The sequence below is a fragment of the Mirounga angustirostris genome, unplaced genomic scaffold, assembly GCF_029215605.1.
Source record: "Mirounga angustirostris isolate CCGP_5_RB_7025 unplaced genomic scaffold, mMirAng1.0.hap1 SCAF_8, whole genome shotgun sequence".
In the NCBI taxonomy this organism is placed as follows: domain Eukaryota; kingdom Metazoa; phylum Chordata; class Mammalia; order Carnivora; family Phocidae; genus Mirounga; species Mirounga angustirostris.
In genome coordinates, this window is record NW_026991716.1 from 114,733,780 (window position 1) to 114,747,702 (window position 13,923).

The 13,923-nt window shown below is 38.2% G+C and overlaps 1 protein-coding gene across 4 annotated transcripts in view; it reads right to left on the reverse strand.

The window, feature by feature from the left end:
- The window catches only part of SLC18B1 (solute carrier family 18 member B1), a 39,806-nt gene extending 25,969 nt beyond the window's left edge, over positions 1–13,837 (reverse strand). For 2 of the 4 annotated variants that reach the window (XM_064598116.1, XM_045865567.3), the window contains exon 1: positions 13,160–13,837. The gene's annotated coding sequence lies outside the window, so the exon portion shown is untranslated. Of the gene's footprint in view, positions 1–73; positions 1,539–13,159 lie in introns of those variants that run through there. The other 2 variants (XM_045865566.3, XM_045865565.3) reach the window with 2 other exon arrangements.
- Between the last annotated feature and the right edge of the window lie 86 nt (positions 13,838–13,923).

Here is a 13,923-nt window from a genome sequence, read left to right on the forward strand (position 1 = left end):
CAGACACCTATGTTAATAATTTATTGTGATGCAGTGAGTTCTGTAATAGAAACATATTGGAAGAACTACTTACTTTGGCTAAGTGAGGCCAGAATGGCTTCCTGAGGAAGAGATGTTACCTTGGGTCTTGAAGTTTATGCAGAAATTCCTTGGGTAGGTAAGAAGAGTCTTTAGAGCCATTCAAAATAGAAGGATTAGCTGTAGCCCAGCTTCTTTCAAGTGGCTTTCCAGAATCTTACTTTCTAACCCCCACTAGCTTCTCCAATCACAATGTACTCTACAGTCCCTCTCCAATCTAACATCAAACCATAAAGGGGAAATTTTTTTGAATTATTTCTTTGATGATTACATTTCCTTTTTTGTTCTTTCTGGACTGCTCCTTATGCAGATATTGGGTCCTCTAGAGTGGCCCTCCTATTATTCTTTTTCTCTTCTACTTTTCATCTCTTACTGTTCTTGGTCCATCTTATAGGAATTTCCCCCTACTTTATCTTCCAGTCCTTCAGCTGAATTTTTCATTTCTATTGTCATTTATTTCTCTCTATCCCCATTTTCATCCCCTGCATCAGCAATCATTCCTGCATGTTTTTTAAATTTTATTTTTAAGTAATCTCTACACCCAATGTGGAGCTCAAACTTACAACCCCAAGATTAAGAGTTGCATGCTCTACCCAATGAGCCAGCCAGACACCCCATTCTTGCATGTTTAATACAAATCTTTTTGTTTGTATATATCTTCATAAAATGTATACTCTTATTTTGCACCCAACTATTTTTCATTTATATAAAGTGTATTGTGGTATATATTCATATTCCTAACTTCCTTTCCACTTCTATCTGCTACCTCCTATCTTCCCTTCACATGATCAATGTGACAGGGGAATATATTATCATATTAGTTTTCTGGGATTGCTGTAACAAATTTCCACAAACTTGGTGCCTTAAAACAACAGACTTGAAGGCCAGAAGTTCAACACCAATTTCACTGAGCCAAAGTCCCCAAATGATCACCTCTTCTCAAGATCTTTAACTTAATCTGCATGGACCCTTCTTTCAAATAAGGTGACAAGTTCCAGAGATTGGGATGTGAACATATCTTTGGGAGCCATTATTAGCCTACCACAAGTAACCATTCATTGAAGTTTTATATACTCATCATAGACATATGGACACATATGGAAACTATGGAAACATTTCTTTTTTTTAAAGTGGAATATTTTGTTTAAATGCTACTTCCTCAGAGAAGTTCATTCTTGGAGGATCTTTTTATTGGATATAGAAATATGGGGAGAGAGTTGTTATCTTTCAGCCTCTTCAGGACATGGTTCTACTGTTTTTGGTCGCTATAATTCAAGACAAATCAGTATAATTTTGAATGTTATGTCCTGGCTGCTTTTTGGAATTTTCTTGTTTTCTTTGAGTTTCAATAATTCACTTATATCTGTCTAGGTATGTGTGTAGTTTTTTTCAAATTTTTATTTAAATTCTAGTTAGTTAACATACAGTGTAATACTGGTTTCAGTAGTAGAATTTAGTGATTCATCACTTACATGTTATACCCAGTGCTCATTACAAGTGCCCTCCTTAATACGCATCACCCATTTAGCCCATCCCTGCCCACCTCCCCTCCATCAACTCTCAGTTTGTTCTCTCTAGTGAAGAGTCTTTTATGGTTTGCTTCCCTCTTTTTTTCCCTTCCCCTATGTTCATCTGTTTTGTTTCTTAAATTGCACATATGAGTGAAATCATGTTATTTGTCTTTCTCTGACTGACTTATTTCTCTTAGTATAATACCCTCTAGCTCCATCCACATCACTGCAAATGGCAAGATTTCATTCTTTTTATGGCTAATATTCCATTCTGTGTGGGGTGCCTGGGTGGCTCAGTCGTTAAGCATCTGTCTTTGGCTCAGGTCATGATCCCAGGGTCCTGGGATCGAGCCCCGCATTGGGCTCCCTGCTTGGCGGGAGGCCTGCTTCTCCTTCTACCACTCCCCCTGCTTGTGTTCCCTCTCTCACTGTCTCTCTGTCAAATGAATAAAATAAAAATCTTTAATAAGAAAAAATATTCCATTCTGTGTGTGTGTGTGTATACACACACACACACCCACACACACCTTCTTTATCCATTCATAAGTTAGTGGACCTTTGGGCTCTTTCCATAGTTTGGCTATTGTTGATAATGCTGCTATAAACATCAGAGTGTGTGTGCCCCTTCGAATCAGTATTTTTGTATCCTTTGGGTAAATACCTAGTAGTGCAATTGCTGGGTTGGTAGGGTAGTTCTATTTTTAGCTTTTTGAGGAAGCTCCATACCCTTTTCCAGAGTGGCTGTACCAGTTTGCATTCCCACCAACAGTGTGAGAGGGTTCCCCTTTCTCCACATCCTCACCAACATCTGTTGTTTCCTGTGTTGTTAATTTTAGCCATCCTGACAGGTGTGAGGTGGTAATCTCATCATGGTTTTGATTTGCATTTCCCTGATGATGAGTGATGTTGAGCATCTTTTCATGTGTCTGTTAGCCATCTGGATGTCTTCTTTGGAAAAATGTCTGTTCATGTCTTCTGCCCATTTCTTAACTGGATTCTTTGTTTTTTGGGTGTTGAGTTTGGTAAGTTCTTTATAGATTTTGGATACTACCTCTTTATCAGATATGTCATTTGCAAATATCTTCTCCTATTCCATAGGTTGTTTTTTAGTTTTGTTGATTGTTTTCTTCACTGTGCAGAAGCTTTTTATCTTGATGAAGTCCCAATAGTTCACTTTTGCTTTTGTTTCCCTTGCCTCCGGAGACATGTCTAGCAAGAAGTTGCTGCTGCCAAGGTCAAAGAGGTTGCTAGCTGTGTTCTTCTTTGGGATTTTGATGGTTTCCTATCTCACATTTAGGTCTTTTATCCATTTTGAGTTTATATTTGTGTGTGATGTAAGAAAGTGGTCTAGTTTCACTCTTCTGCATGTAGCTGTCCAGTTTTCCCAAAACTATTTGTTGAAGACACTGTCTTTTTTCCATTGGATATTCTTTTTTGGTTTGTCAAAGATTAGTTGACCATATAGTTGTGAGTCCATTTCTGGGTTTTCTATTCTATTACACTGATCTATGTGTCTATTTTTGCACCAGTATCATACTGTTTTGATGACTACAGCTTTGTATTATAGTTTGAAGTCCAGGATTGTGATGCCTCCAGCTTTGCTTTTCTTTTTCAAGATTGCTTTGGCTTTTGTGGTTCCATACAAATATTAGGATTGTTTATTCTAGTTGTTTGAAAAAATGCTGGTGATATTTTGATAGGGATTGCATTAAATGTATAGATCACTTTGGATAGTATGGACATTTTAACAATATTTGTTCTTCTAATCCATGAGCATGGAATGTTCTTCCATTTCTTTGTGTCTTCTTCAATTTCTTTCATAAGTGTTCTATAGTTTTCAGAGTACAGAACTTTTACTAATTTGGTTAGGCTTATTCCTAGGTATCTTATGGTTTTGGGGGTAATTGTAAATGAGATCAATTCCTTGATTTCTCTTTCTGCTGCTTCATTATTGGTGTATAGAAATGCAACAGATTTCTGTGCATTGGTTTTATATCCTGCAACTTTGCTAAATTTGTGTATCAATTCTAGTAATTTTTTGGTAGCGTCTTTTGGGTTTTCTACATAGACTATCATGTCATCTGCAAATAGTGAAAGTTTGACTTCTTCTTTCTTGATATGGATGTTGTTTATTTCTTTTTGTTGTCTGATTGCTGAGATTAGGACTTCCAGTACTATGTTAAATAACAATGGTGAGAGAGAACATGTCTGTCTTGTTCTTGACTGTTGAGGAAAAGCTCTCAGTTTTTCCCCATTGAGGATAATATTAGCTGTGGGTCTTTCATATATGCCCCACATATATGTCTCTACTTTGTTGAGTGTTTTTATCAAGAATGGATGCTGTATTTTATCAATTGCTTTTCCTGCATCTATTCAGAGGATCATATGTCTTATCCTTTCTTTTATTAATGTGGTGTATCACATTGATTCATTTGCAAATATTGAACCAGCCCCGCAGCCCAGGAATAAATCCCGCTTGATCATAATGAATAATTCTTTTAATGTACTGTTGGATTTGATTTGCTAGTATCTTGTTGAGGATTTTTTTTTTTTTTTTTGCATCCATGTTCATCAGGGATATTGGCCTATAATTCATTTTAGTGGGATCCTTGTGTGGTTTTGGAATCAAGGTAATGCTGGCCTCATAGAATGAGTTTGGAAGTTTTCCTTCCATTTCTATTTTTTGGAACAGTTTGAGAAGAATAAGTATTAATTCTTCTTTAAATGTCTGGTAGAATTCCTCTGGGAAGCCATCTGGCCCTGGACTTTTTTTGTTGGGAGATATTTGATTACTGATCCAATTTCTTTGGTTATAGGTCTGTTCAAATTTTCTATTTCTTCCTGTTTCAGTTTTGATAGTTTGTAGGTTTCTAGGAATTTGTCCATTTCTTCCAGATTGCCCAGTTCGTTGACATATAATTTTTCATAATATACTCTTATTATAATTGTTCATATTCCTGTGGTGTTGGTTGTGATCTCTTTCATTTGTGATTTTATTTATTTGGGTCCTTTCTCTTTTCTTTTTGATAAATCTGGGTAGGGGGTTATCAATTTTATTAATTCTTTTAGAGAACCAGCTCTTAGTTTCATTGATCTGTTCTACTGTTTTTTTTTTTGTTTGTTTGTTTCTATATCATTTATTTTTGCTCTAATTTTTATTATTTCCCTTCCTCTGCTGGCTTTAGGCTTTATTTGCTGTTCTTTTACTTGCTCCTTTAGGTGTAAGGTTAGGTTGTATATTTGAGACTTTTCTTGCTTTTTGAGGTAGGCCTGTATTGCTATATACTTCCCTCTTAAGACTGCTTTGCTGCATCCCAGAGGTTTTGGACTTTTATGTTTTCGTTTTCATTTGCTTCCATGTATTTCTTTATTTCTTCTTTAATTTCCTGGTTAACCCATTCATTCTTTAGTAGGATGTTCTTTAATCTCCATGTATTAGTGGGTTCCCAAATTTTCTCTTGTGGTTGACTTCAAGTTTCATAGCATGTGGTGTGAAAATATGCTTTGTATGATCTCAGTCTTTTTGTAGTTGTTGAGGCCTGATTTGTGAGCCAGTATGTGATCTATTCTGGAGAATGCTCCTTATGCACTCAAAAAGAATGTGTATTCTGTTGCTTTAGGATGAAATGTTCTAAATGTGTCTGTTAAGTCCATCTGGTTCAGTGTGTCAATCAAAGCAATTGTTTCCTTGTTGGTTTTTTGCTTAGATGATCTGTCCATTGCTATAAGGGGTGTTAAAATCCCCTACTATTATTGTATTATTACCAATGAGTTCCCTTATGTTTGTTATTAATTAATTTATATATTTGGATGCTCCCAAATTGGGGCATAAATATTTACAATTGTTAGATCTTCTTGTTGGATTGACCCCTTTATTATGATATAGTGCCCTTCTTCATCTCTTGTTATAGTCTTTGGTTTAAAATCTAGTTTGTCTGATATAAGTATGGTTATTCTAGCTTTCTTTTCACACCCATTAGCATGATAGATGTTTCCCTATCCCCTCACTTTCAATCTGCAGGTGTCTTTAGGTCTAAAATGAGTCTCTTACAGGCAGCATATAGATGGGTCTTGATTTTGTGTGTATGTGTGTGTGTGTGTGTTTAATCCATTCTGATACCCTATGTCTTTTGCCTGGAGAATTTAGTCCATTTACATTCATAGTGATTATTGATAGATATGAATTTAGCACCATTGTATTACCTGTAAATTCATTGTTTCTGGAGATTTTCTCTACTCCTTTCTAGTCTTTGTTGCTTTTGGTCTTTCTTTCCCACTCACAGTCCCCTTTAATATTTCTTGCAGGGCTGGTTTTGTGGTCACAAACTCCTTTAGTTTTTGTGTGTCTGGGAAACTCTTTATCTCTCCTTCATTTAGGGACTGAGCATGGTGTGGACCCGCGCTGGTCCTCTGGCGGATGGTCTTGCCCCACTGTGGTTTGTCCCAGAATAGCAGTCGCAGGACTGCACAAGGGCTTGGAGTTTATGCTAAAGCACAGCAAAAAGCTGGCATCCAGGTTAGTTACCCTCAGGCGCCTCTTCTTGTATGCTAATGAATGTGGCAGTTCAGTGGAGCCCTCCCACTCTTTTGTTCCCTGAGAGGCAGGGCCACCTCTCCCAAATGTACTTCAAGAAGGGGAACTGTCTCTCCCAGGAGGACCCAGGGGATCCTCAGAGGATGCTTCCACTCTCTGATCTCTGTCCTCCATCTCCTTCACAGGAGCATTGCTGTGCCCACCAGGCTTTACCCTGGTGATGATGCAGACTTCTAAAACCAGACTTTCGGGGCACCTGGGTAGCTCGGTCATTAAGCATCTGCCTTCGGCTCAGGTCAGGATCCCAGGGTCCTGGGATTGAGCCCTGCATCGGGCTCCCTGTTCTGCGGGAGGCCTGCTTCTCCCTCTTCACACCCCCTGCTTGTGTTCCCTCTCTCGCTGTGTCTCTCTCTGTCAGATAAATAAATAAAATCTTAAAAAAAAAAAAATAAATAAAACCAGACTTTCAGCTACGCTGCTTGTAAAAACTTGCTATAATTAGCCCTTCTCATTTTCTCAGTCAGTGGTTTTGGTCAAGTGCTTTTCTTATGCAATCCCCCACATGCTGCTCTCTCTCTCTCTCCTCTCTGTGATCAGGGCTCCCTCCTCTCCATAACATCCACAATTCTTTTCTCCCCTTAATCACATCACAGCCCCTCCTACCTTCCATGGTGTGGCCTCTTTTCTCCCTCTAGTTGTGCAGGTAGTTCTCTCTGTCCTCAGATTGATTTCCTGGGTGTCCAGAATGATTTGAGAATTATCTAGCTATGTTCAAGGGAAGAGGCAAGCATAAGGTCCTCCTACTCCTCCATCATCTTAACTCCTCCTTCTCTATTTGTATTTATACTTCTTGGGGTGCACTGTAAATGTATGTGTTTCATGAAATTTTGGAAGATTTGGACATGACTTCTTCAAATATTTTTTCCCTATCTCATTCTTTGTCTTCTTTTGGCACTCCAATTGCAAAAATGTTAGAAATATGCATTTAATTATACATATGTTAGATTTTTTTGATTTTGTCCCACAGATCATTGCAGCTCTATTCACTTTTTTTCAGTTCAATAGTTTTTCTCTCTGTTCTTCACACTGGATAATTTCAGACTGTTTAAAATTCACTGAGTCCTTCTTTTGTCATCTTCAGCCTACTGCTAGCCCTTCCAATAAATTTCTCACATTTTATTTTTTAATTCTCAGATTTCTATTTGATCTTCTTTTATAGTTTATGCTTTTTCCTATTTGTCCATTCATTATGAGAATTAGTTTTTTTACATTCTTGAGCACATTTTAATAGGTGCTTTAAAATTCTGCTAATTTTAACATTTTGATTATTTTGGATTCAGTTTCCACATTGCCTTTTCTCTTGTGTAAGAGTCATGTTTTCCTGTTTCTTAGTATATGTAATAATTTTATATCATATCAAGGGCACCATGAGTAATACATGGCACGGACTCTGAATTCTGTTGTTTTCTTTCAAATAATATTGATTTTTAAAAAAATGTTATCAAGATTTAACTTGCCTTGACTTAGACTTTATATGTTTCCCCAGTAGGAAGCAGCTGAAATTGCTGTGCATTTGTTTCACCTTGGCTACATTGCTAAGAATCTGCCCCACATACGTGTAGTTTAAAAGCCAGCCAGTTAGACAGAGTTAATACATAGAATAGTGGTTTTCCTTTTTCAGAGCCTCTCCTTTCTGGGATTTTCCCCGAACCTCCATTTCTAGTAGATGTGGTTGCTCTAAACTCTGCTCTCTGATTTTCTAAGAAGTAAAACAAAATTTTGACAATTAGTTGCCCCATGTGGCACTGACTGGGGTCTGCCCTTATACTAAAAGCCATAAAAATGGGAGGTTAGCCACTGCCATTCTTTTTTTCAAGTGTTGACCACCATCCTCACCCTCCCTCCCCCAGTTCTGTCTACTTTTGGTTACTGTTCAGTGTCTTTAGGTAATTGTTTGAAATTTTTTAAGCTTACATTTGTTATCTGCAAGATGTTTAGTCTTGCAGAAGCTCCTAGGAGTTGTGTTGTATTTTATTATGTGCTGGATTGGGTGAAAAATCTCCATATAGTCAGGCAGTTTGAGAAGCACTGCCTTTCGAGACTTTCCATAGCTCCTATAACCAAGATCACTAGAACCATCCTGTTTCTACTATTTCTCAAACTTGATTACTCAGCAAACCCTTTAATTCTCTGAGCCATCTAATAGCTTATCGGTAGATTCATTTTTTTTTTTAATGTTGGCCATAGGTCATTCAGATGTATGCAAAGAACTATAATTGATACAGTATTATCCAAATTTTCTACAATGAACATGCTGTCTTATTCTAATATAAGAAAGCAACAACCGTCATTTACAAATAAAGAGATCATCTATAACTTGTATACACAGGAGAGTTGGCATCAGCTATAACTGTCATGTGCTGAAGTCTTATGATATCAAAAAATGAATAGAGCAGACTGCATAAGTGTTCAGCATTTACTAGAAGTTAAAATTATTGTTGCAAAATGATAGTATAGAATGTCCAAACCAAGAGTCTTTAAGAGCATCTCATTCAATTCCCCACTACATTTTGCAGACGAGGCACTTGAAGAGACTAGGAGCATTTTGACCAAGGCTACAGAGTCAGAAAATGATAGAGGGAAGGAGTCGACATAAAGAATTCTTGAATCATCAGTCTGCCCTTTAACTTCATTGTTTGGGGTTAGAACTGGTTAGGTGACTAGGACTTTTTTCTCTCTTTAATGTAGCTCTAGTTCTAAGGACAAGAGTCGTCCTGGTTTTATTCCAGTGGTTCTCTAATAAAAACTGCAGCCATCGAACACATTTTAGAGCATCAGGACCCATTATTCAAAAGAAATGTTACACAGATAACAGCAGATCTAGTCTAAAGAAAGCAGCATTGGGATCTGGAGGTCTACACACTCAGGTCCTCCTTGTATCCCAAGTGAATACATTTAATGTGAATTTAGGGTTTGCTCTATTGGCTACTACTCTTTTTCATTTATAAATTACCCTTGTTGCTGGTTTATAATTAGTTTATTCACATATCTTAAGCGTTATCTCTAATTATCTTCCTCAGTATGTTTAGTTCCCACTAATTCTGAATCTGTGCTGTAGCAAGAAGCAAGAGCACCCAAAGAGCTCTGAGGAGCATCTGGTAGCAATAACAACAAGGACAGAGCAAACATTCTTAGTAAGACCTATGAAAAGTTTGGGGCACCTGGGTGGCTCAGTCAGTTAAGCGGCTGCTTTCGGCTCAGGTCATGATCTCAGGGTCCTGGGATTGAGCCCTGTGTCTGGCTCCTTGCTCAGCAGGGAGCCTGCTTCTCCCTCTGCCTTCTGCTCCCCCTGCTTGTGCTCTCTCTCTCTGTGTCAAATAAATAAATAAAATCTTTATAAAAAAAGACTTACGAAAAGTTAGATGAGAATCACACAAACCTGCAAAATATGTAAGCTGTTAACATAGGCTTCATACTCAGCTTTTTAATCATCTAGCCCCATTCTCTCCTATAACCATTTCACCTCTAATAAACTAGGTTTTCCAGTTGCAGGCCTTACATATTAACTTTACAAGCTATGACCAGGTGTCTTTATTAATTTATTCCATTCTTATTCATCTCGTTTCTTATTTTCTTTTTCATTCTCTTCCCTCTTACTAACTTTTCTTTCTCCTTTGATTCTTCCCTTGATATAATAGGATTCTATCTTCTTTGGCCTAAACCTCTCTTCAGCTACAACTAATTTTCTGTAGTATGTTTAAAACCACATGCTACCTAAGCCAAGACTAGGCCTATATGATCCTGAGCTGCAGCAGGATAATATTTCCTGAGTTTTCTCCTATTTCTTAGCTCCCATTTCCACCCATTGGGTTTATTTTCTATCCCCCAAAGTAGGGACATTTAAAAAGTTTTCAAATTAAATGTGGTTTTCTGGGATGCCCAAAACCTCCCACTAATTCACAAGAGATGTTAATTTATCTCGCTCTAGTTCTGTAGTTATCTATAGTTTTCAACATGGCTTTCTTTTAGGTATGCCATCTACCCAATTGCTTCTTTAAACTTATTTAATTTGATGTGTTCACTCAGTACACATTAGTTTGGTTATTCCAATATGCAAGTCACTGTACTAAGTGCTGGGTGGTTTAGGGCAAGAGAAAGTAATACTTAAGAACCTTTCCATATATTTTCTTTCTTTTTTTTAAAGATTTTATTTATTTATTTGACAGAGAGAGAGAGAGAGCACAAGCAGGGGGAGCGGCAGAGGGAGAGGGAGAAGCAGCCTCCCCACTGAGCAAGGAGCCCAACAAGGGGGACCCTGGGATCATGACCTGAGCCGGAGGCAGATGCTTAATGACTGAGCCACCCAGGCGCCCCTCCATATATTTTTATATGAAGTTCTCTATAAGATAAATAACTACGTCCACAGGCATAGTGGTAAACACTTTAAACAACCATCCCATTTAATCTTCACAAAATTTTATAGTATTACCAGGATTTTGCTGGCTCAGAAAAGTAATTTGCCCAAGGCCACAGAGTGAGCTGAAATTTGAACTCAGCTCAGCTGGTCCCCATCACTCCAAGATATAAAATCTTTAATGGGCCCTGACCCAGCTTCTCTTCCCAGCTCTGATCTTCCAAGTTAGTTTGCGGTAGTTTAACTCAAAGATCTTTTCTATCACTTAATCTGTCCTATATCTCTTCTTCTAACATCTGTTATAGGGTGAATTGTGTTTCCCTGAAATACATGTGTTCAAGTCCTAACCCCCAACACCAGATATCAAGACCCTATTTGGAGGGTTGTTTTAAACGTAATTAGTTAAGATGAGGTCATAACAGAGTAGGGTGGGCCCTTAATACAAGGTAACTAGTATCCTTGGGGCACCTGGGGCGCTCAGTTGGTTAAGCATCTGCCTTCTGCTCTGGTCATGATCTCAGATCCCCTCAGCAGCCTCCCTGTTCAGCCAGCAGTCTGCTTCCCCTCTTCCTCTCCCCCCCTCCCCCATTGTGCTCTCTCTCACTCGCTCTCTCTCTCTCTCAAATAAGTTAATAAATAAAATCTTTAAAAAAAAGATAACTAGTATCCCTATTTAAAAAAATTGGACAAAGACAGGGAGAATATCATGTGAAGATGGAATTATGCTGCCACAGCCAAGGAACACCAAGATTTCTGGCAAACCTCCAGAATTTAGGAGTCAGGAATGAGCAGATTCCCCCTCACAGCCTTAGAAGGAACCAGCCATGCAGACACCATGATTTCAGACTACTGGCCTTCAGAACTGTGAGATAATAACTTTCTATTGTTTAAGTCACCCAGGTTTTGATACTTTGTTGTGGCAACTGTAGCAAACTAATAAAATATCTACTAAGATCAGGAATGCAAATTTCTACTGTTCTCTTTTTCTGCCCAACACTGCAATATTCCCTTTCTGCCCAACACTGCAATATTCCCTTTCTCCATCTATCCAGCTTTTTAGCACAATGAAGTAGAACCAGTTGCATTGTTCCCAATTTCAGATGTGAAGAGTTATTGAATTCTGTGATCATCCACATTTGGGCAATCATTCAAATGGATGAGGGGTTGGAAGCATGAGCTTTTGAAGTCCATTGGGCTCAAATACCAGTGTCTGCATTTACTAGCTGTGTGAGCTTGAGCAACTCTCTAAGCTTATTTCCTTCCTTTGTTAAAGGAGGCTAATACCACCACTACCATGTAGGGTCTCAAGGACAATCAAGGGAGAAAACATAATAATTTAGCACATTAGTTGGCACATAGAAAGTGCTAAGCAAAATCACTTACTATTATTTTTTGTTCCTAAAACAAACTTTAGAATTTACCTTTCATGGGTATTTCAGATGCTTATTTGTGTACTTTTTATAAGTATTATAATCTGCTGGTATAAGAGTGACTCTGGCCTTTAGTCTCTGTAGTATTGTCTTCCACCTTTGGCAATATCTAAATTTGAGAGGAGGTAACCTTAAGCAAGTGAACTAAGAAAATTTATATTAAAGAATCCTTGAATCACCACTGTGTCCTTTAAGTTCATTCCTAGGATTAAAAACAGCTATATACTAGAACTTCAAAAAAAAAAAAATTGGTCTGGTTCTAAGGAAAGAGGGTTACAACTGATAGAAAAGGTATTCATAAGGTGAAATATTAAGGCATAGGCCCATGATAGTTGAATCTACATAAGACTACCAGCTCCTAGAAGACAGAAATCAACAACACAAGCGAAAAGGTACTTGTTTTCTCTCTGTATAAATACATTGTTTGCAAATTATTATCCCCTTTTATGTTTCTTGAGTTTTTACCAAATTCTCTGCCTTCTCTCTAAGATTTGTTTTGGGAGGGCACGGAGAAATCGGATATGAAATCTAATGCTTAGCACATTAAATTTTATTAACTTTAGATAATTAGAAATTGCTGAAACTACCACATTCTCTTTTGAAAATACAAGGGTGGTGTGATAACTTCCAAGAAAGCAAAGGAGGCATCTGTGCCTTTGCCTCACTCTCTCCTTCTCTTAGAATACCCTCTCTTTTTCTCTCATGCTCCCTCTTTGGAACCCTTTCATTTGTTGTTGTTTTCCCATTTCAAATGTTGCCACAGACTCAAATTCACCTTTATCTTTCCACATCATCCCCACTCTCAAACCCCCATGCCACTTTGTACCTTCCCTGTGGCGTTTAGGTATTCTAATCTTTGGTTCGAATCTTAATCCTACTACAATCTGTGAGAGCGGCAGAAATAAATCTCATTCTTATAAACTCCGTAGTTTTTTTTTTAAGCAAATGTTCAATAGGTAATTAAATCGACAAATAAGTGAGCAGCCTTTTAGGATGAATTACGAATAGAAACAGCTCAACACTTTAAAAACGAAAATCTGTAAGCATTCAAAAAGGTAAAAATGATCTATATAAATTTACTAAAATTCCAGTATATCTCTGTTGTTCTGGTTAGTTCTGCCCCGCACTCATGTTACTCATTTCTGTTTTCTCACAGCACTCGTCTCACTTTATCCACGGTACCGGCACTTACCAAAAGCCTAATTGCTGACTGGCTTGGAGACTTGTCAGGAGAGGAAGTTAAAAAAAAAAAGAGAGACTGTGCTGAGAATACGCGGCCGTATTTCATATATTTGCGTTTTGAAATGGGCGTAGGAGAATGGCCAGTAAATGCAAAATTCAAAAGGCTGCTTCTGGTAGTAAGAGTTCCTAGGGTCCTCAGATTCCACGTCTAACTCCGCCAGTCCTGCATGGCCAAATTAATTCCGGATTTCTCAAAGACCACGTTCTCATCACTATTATTCCGGACCCAGTTCCTGTGTCTGGCACATTGTAGGCGTTTTTAATGCACCTATTGTATCCCGATTTGCACGGGATTACGAATTTAGGGGACAATTTAGCGTTAAAAAAAAAAAGAAAGAAAAAATTTCATTTAGAACCAACTACGTTTAGAAACCGTAACGAACCACCTGAGGTTCCACTCTACTAACACATCGCCGGTAAAGCGGAATTTACCATGTGCTTAGTATTGAAAACGTGCTGGCTTTCGTTTCACAACAAATGTGGATCACCCACAAAACGACACATTCGCAGACATTTAGAGAGACTTAGAAGCGAAGGGAGAGCGTGCCATGCAGGAAGGCCCCATTAGTGAGGTCGACAAAAAATTACAAGGTAGTGTGACAAAAGTTAAAACTGACTTAGCGAGGAAATGAAGGGCCAGAGAGCTAACAAGACAGCGCAAACGCGCTTGGCCCCTCTCGCGCTCCGTAGAACGAGCTTTCTGGGCCTCCGTAG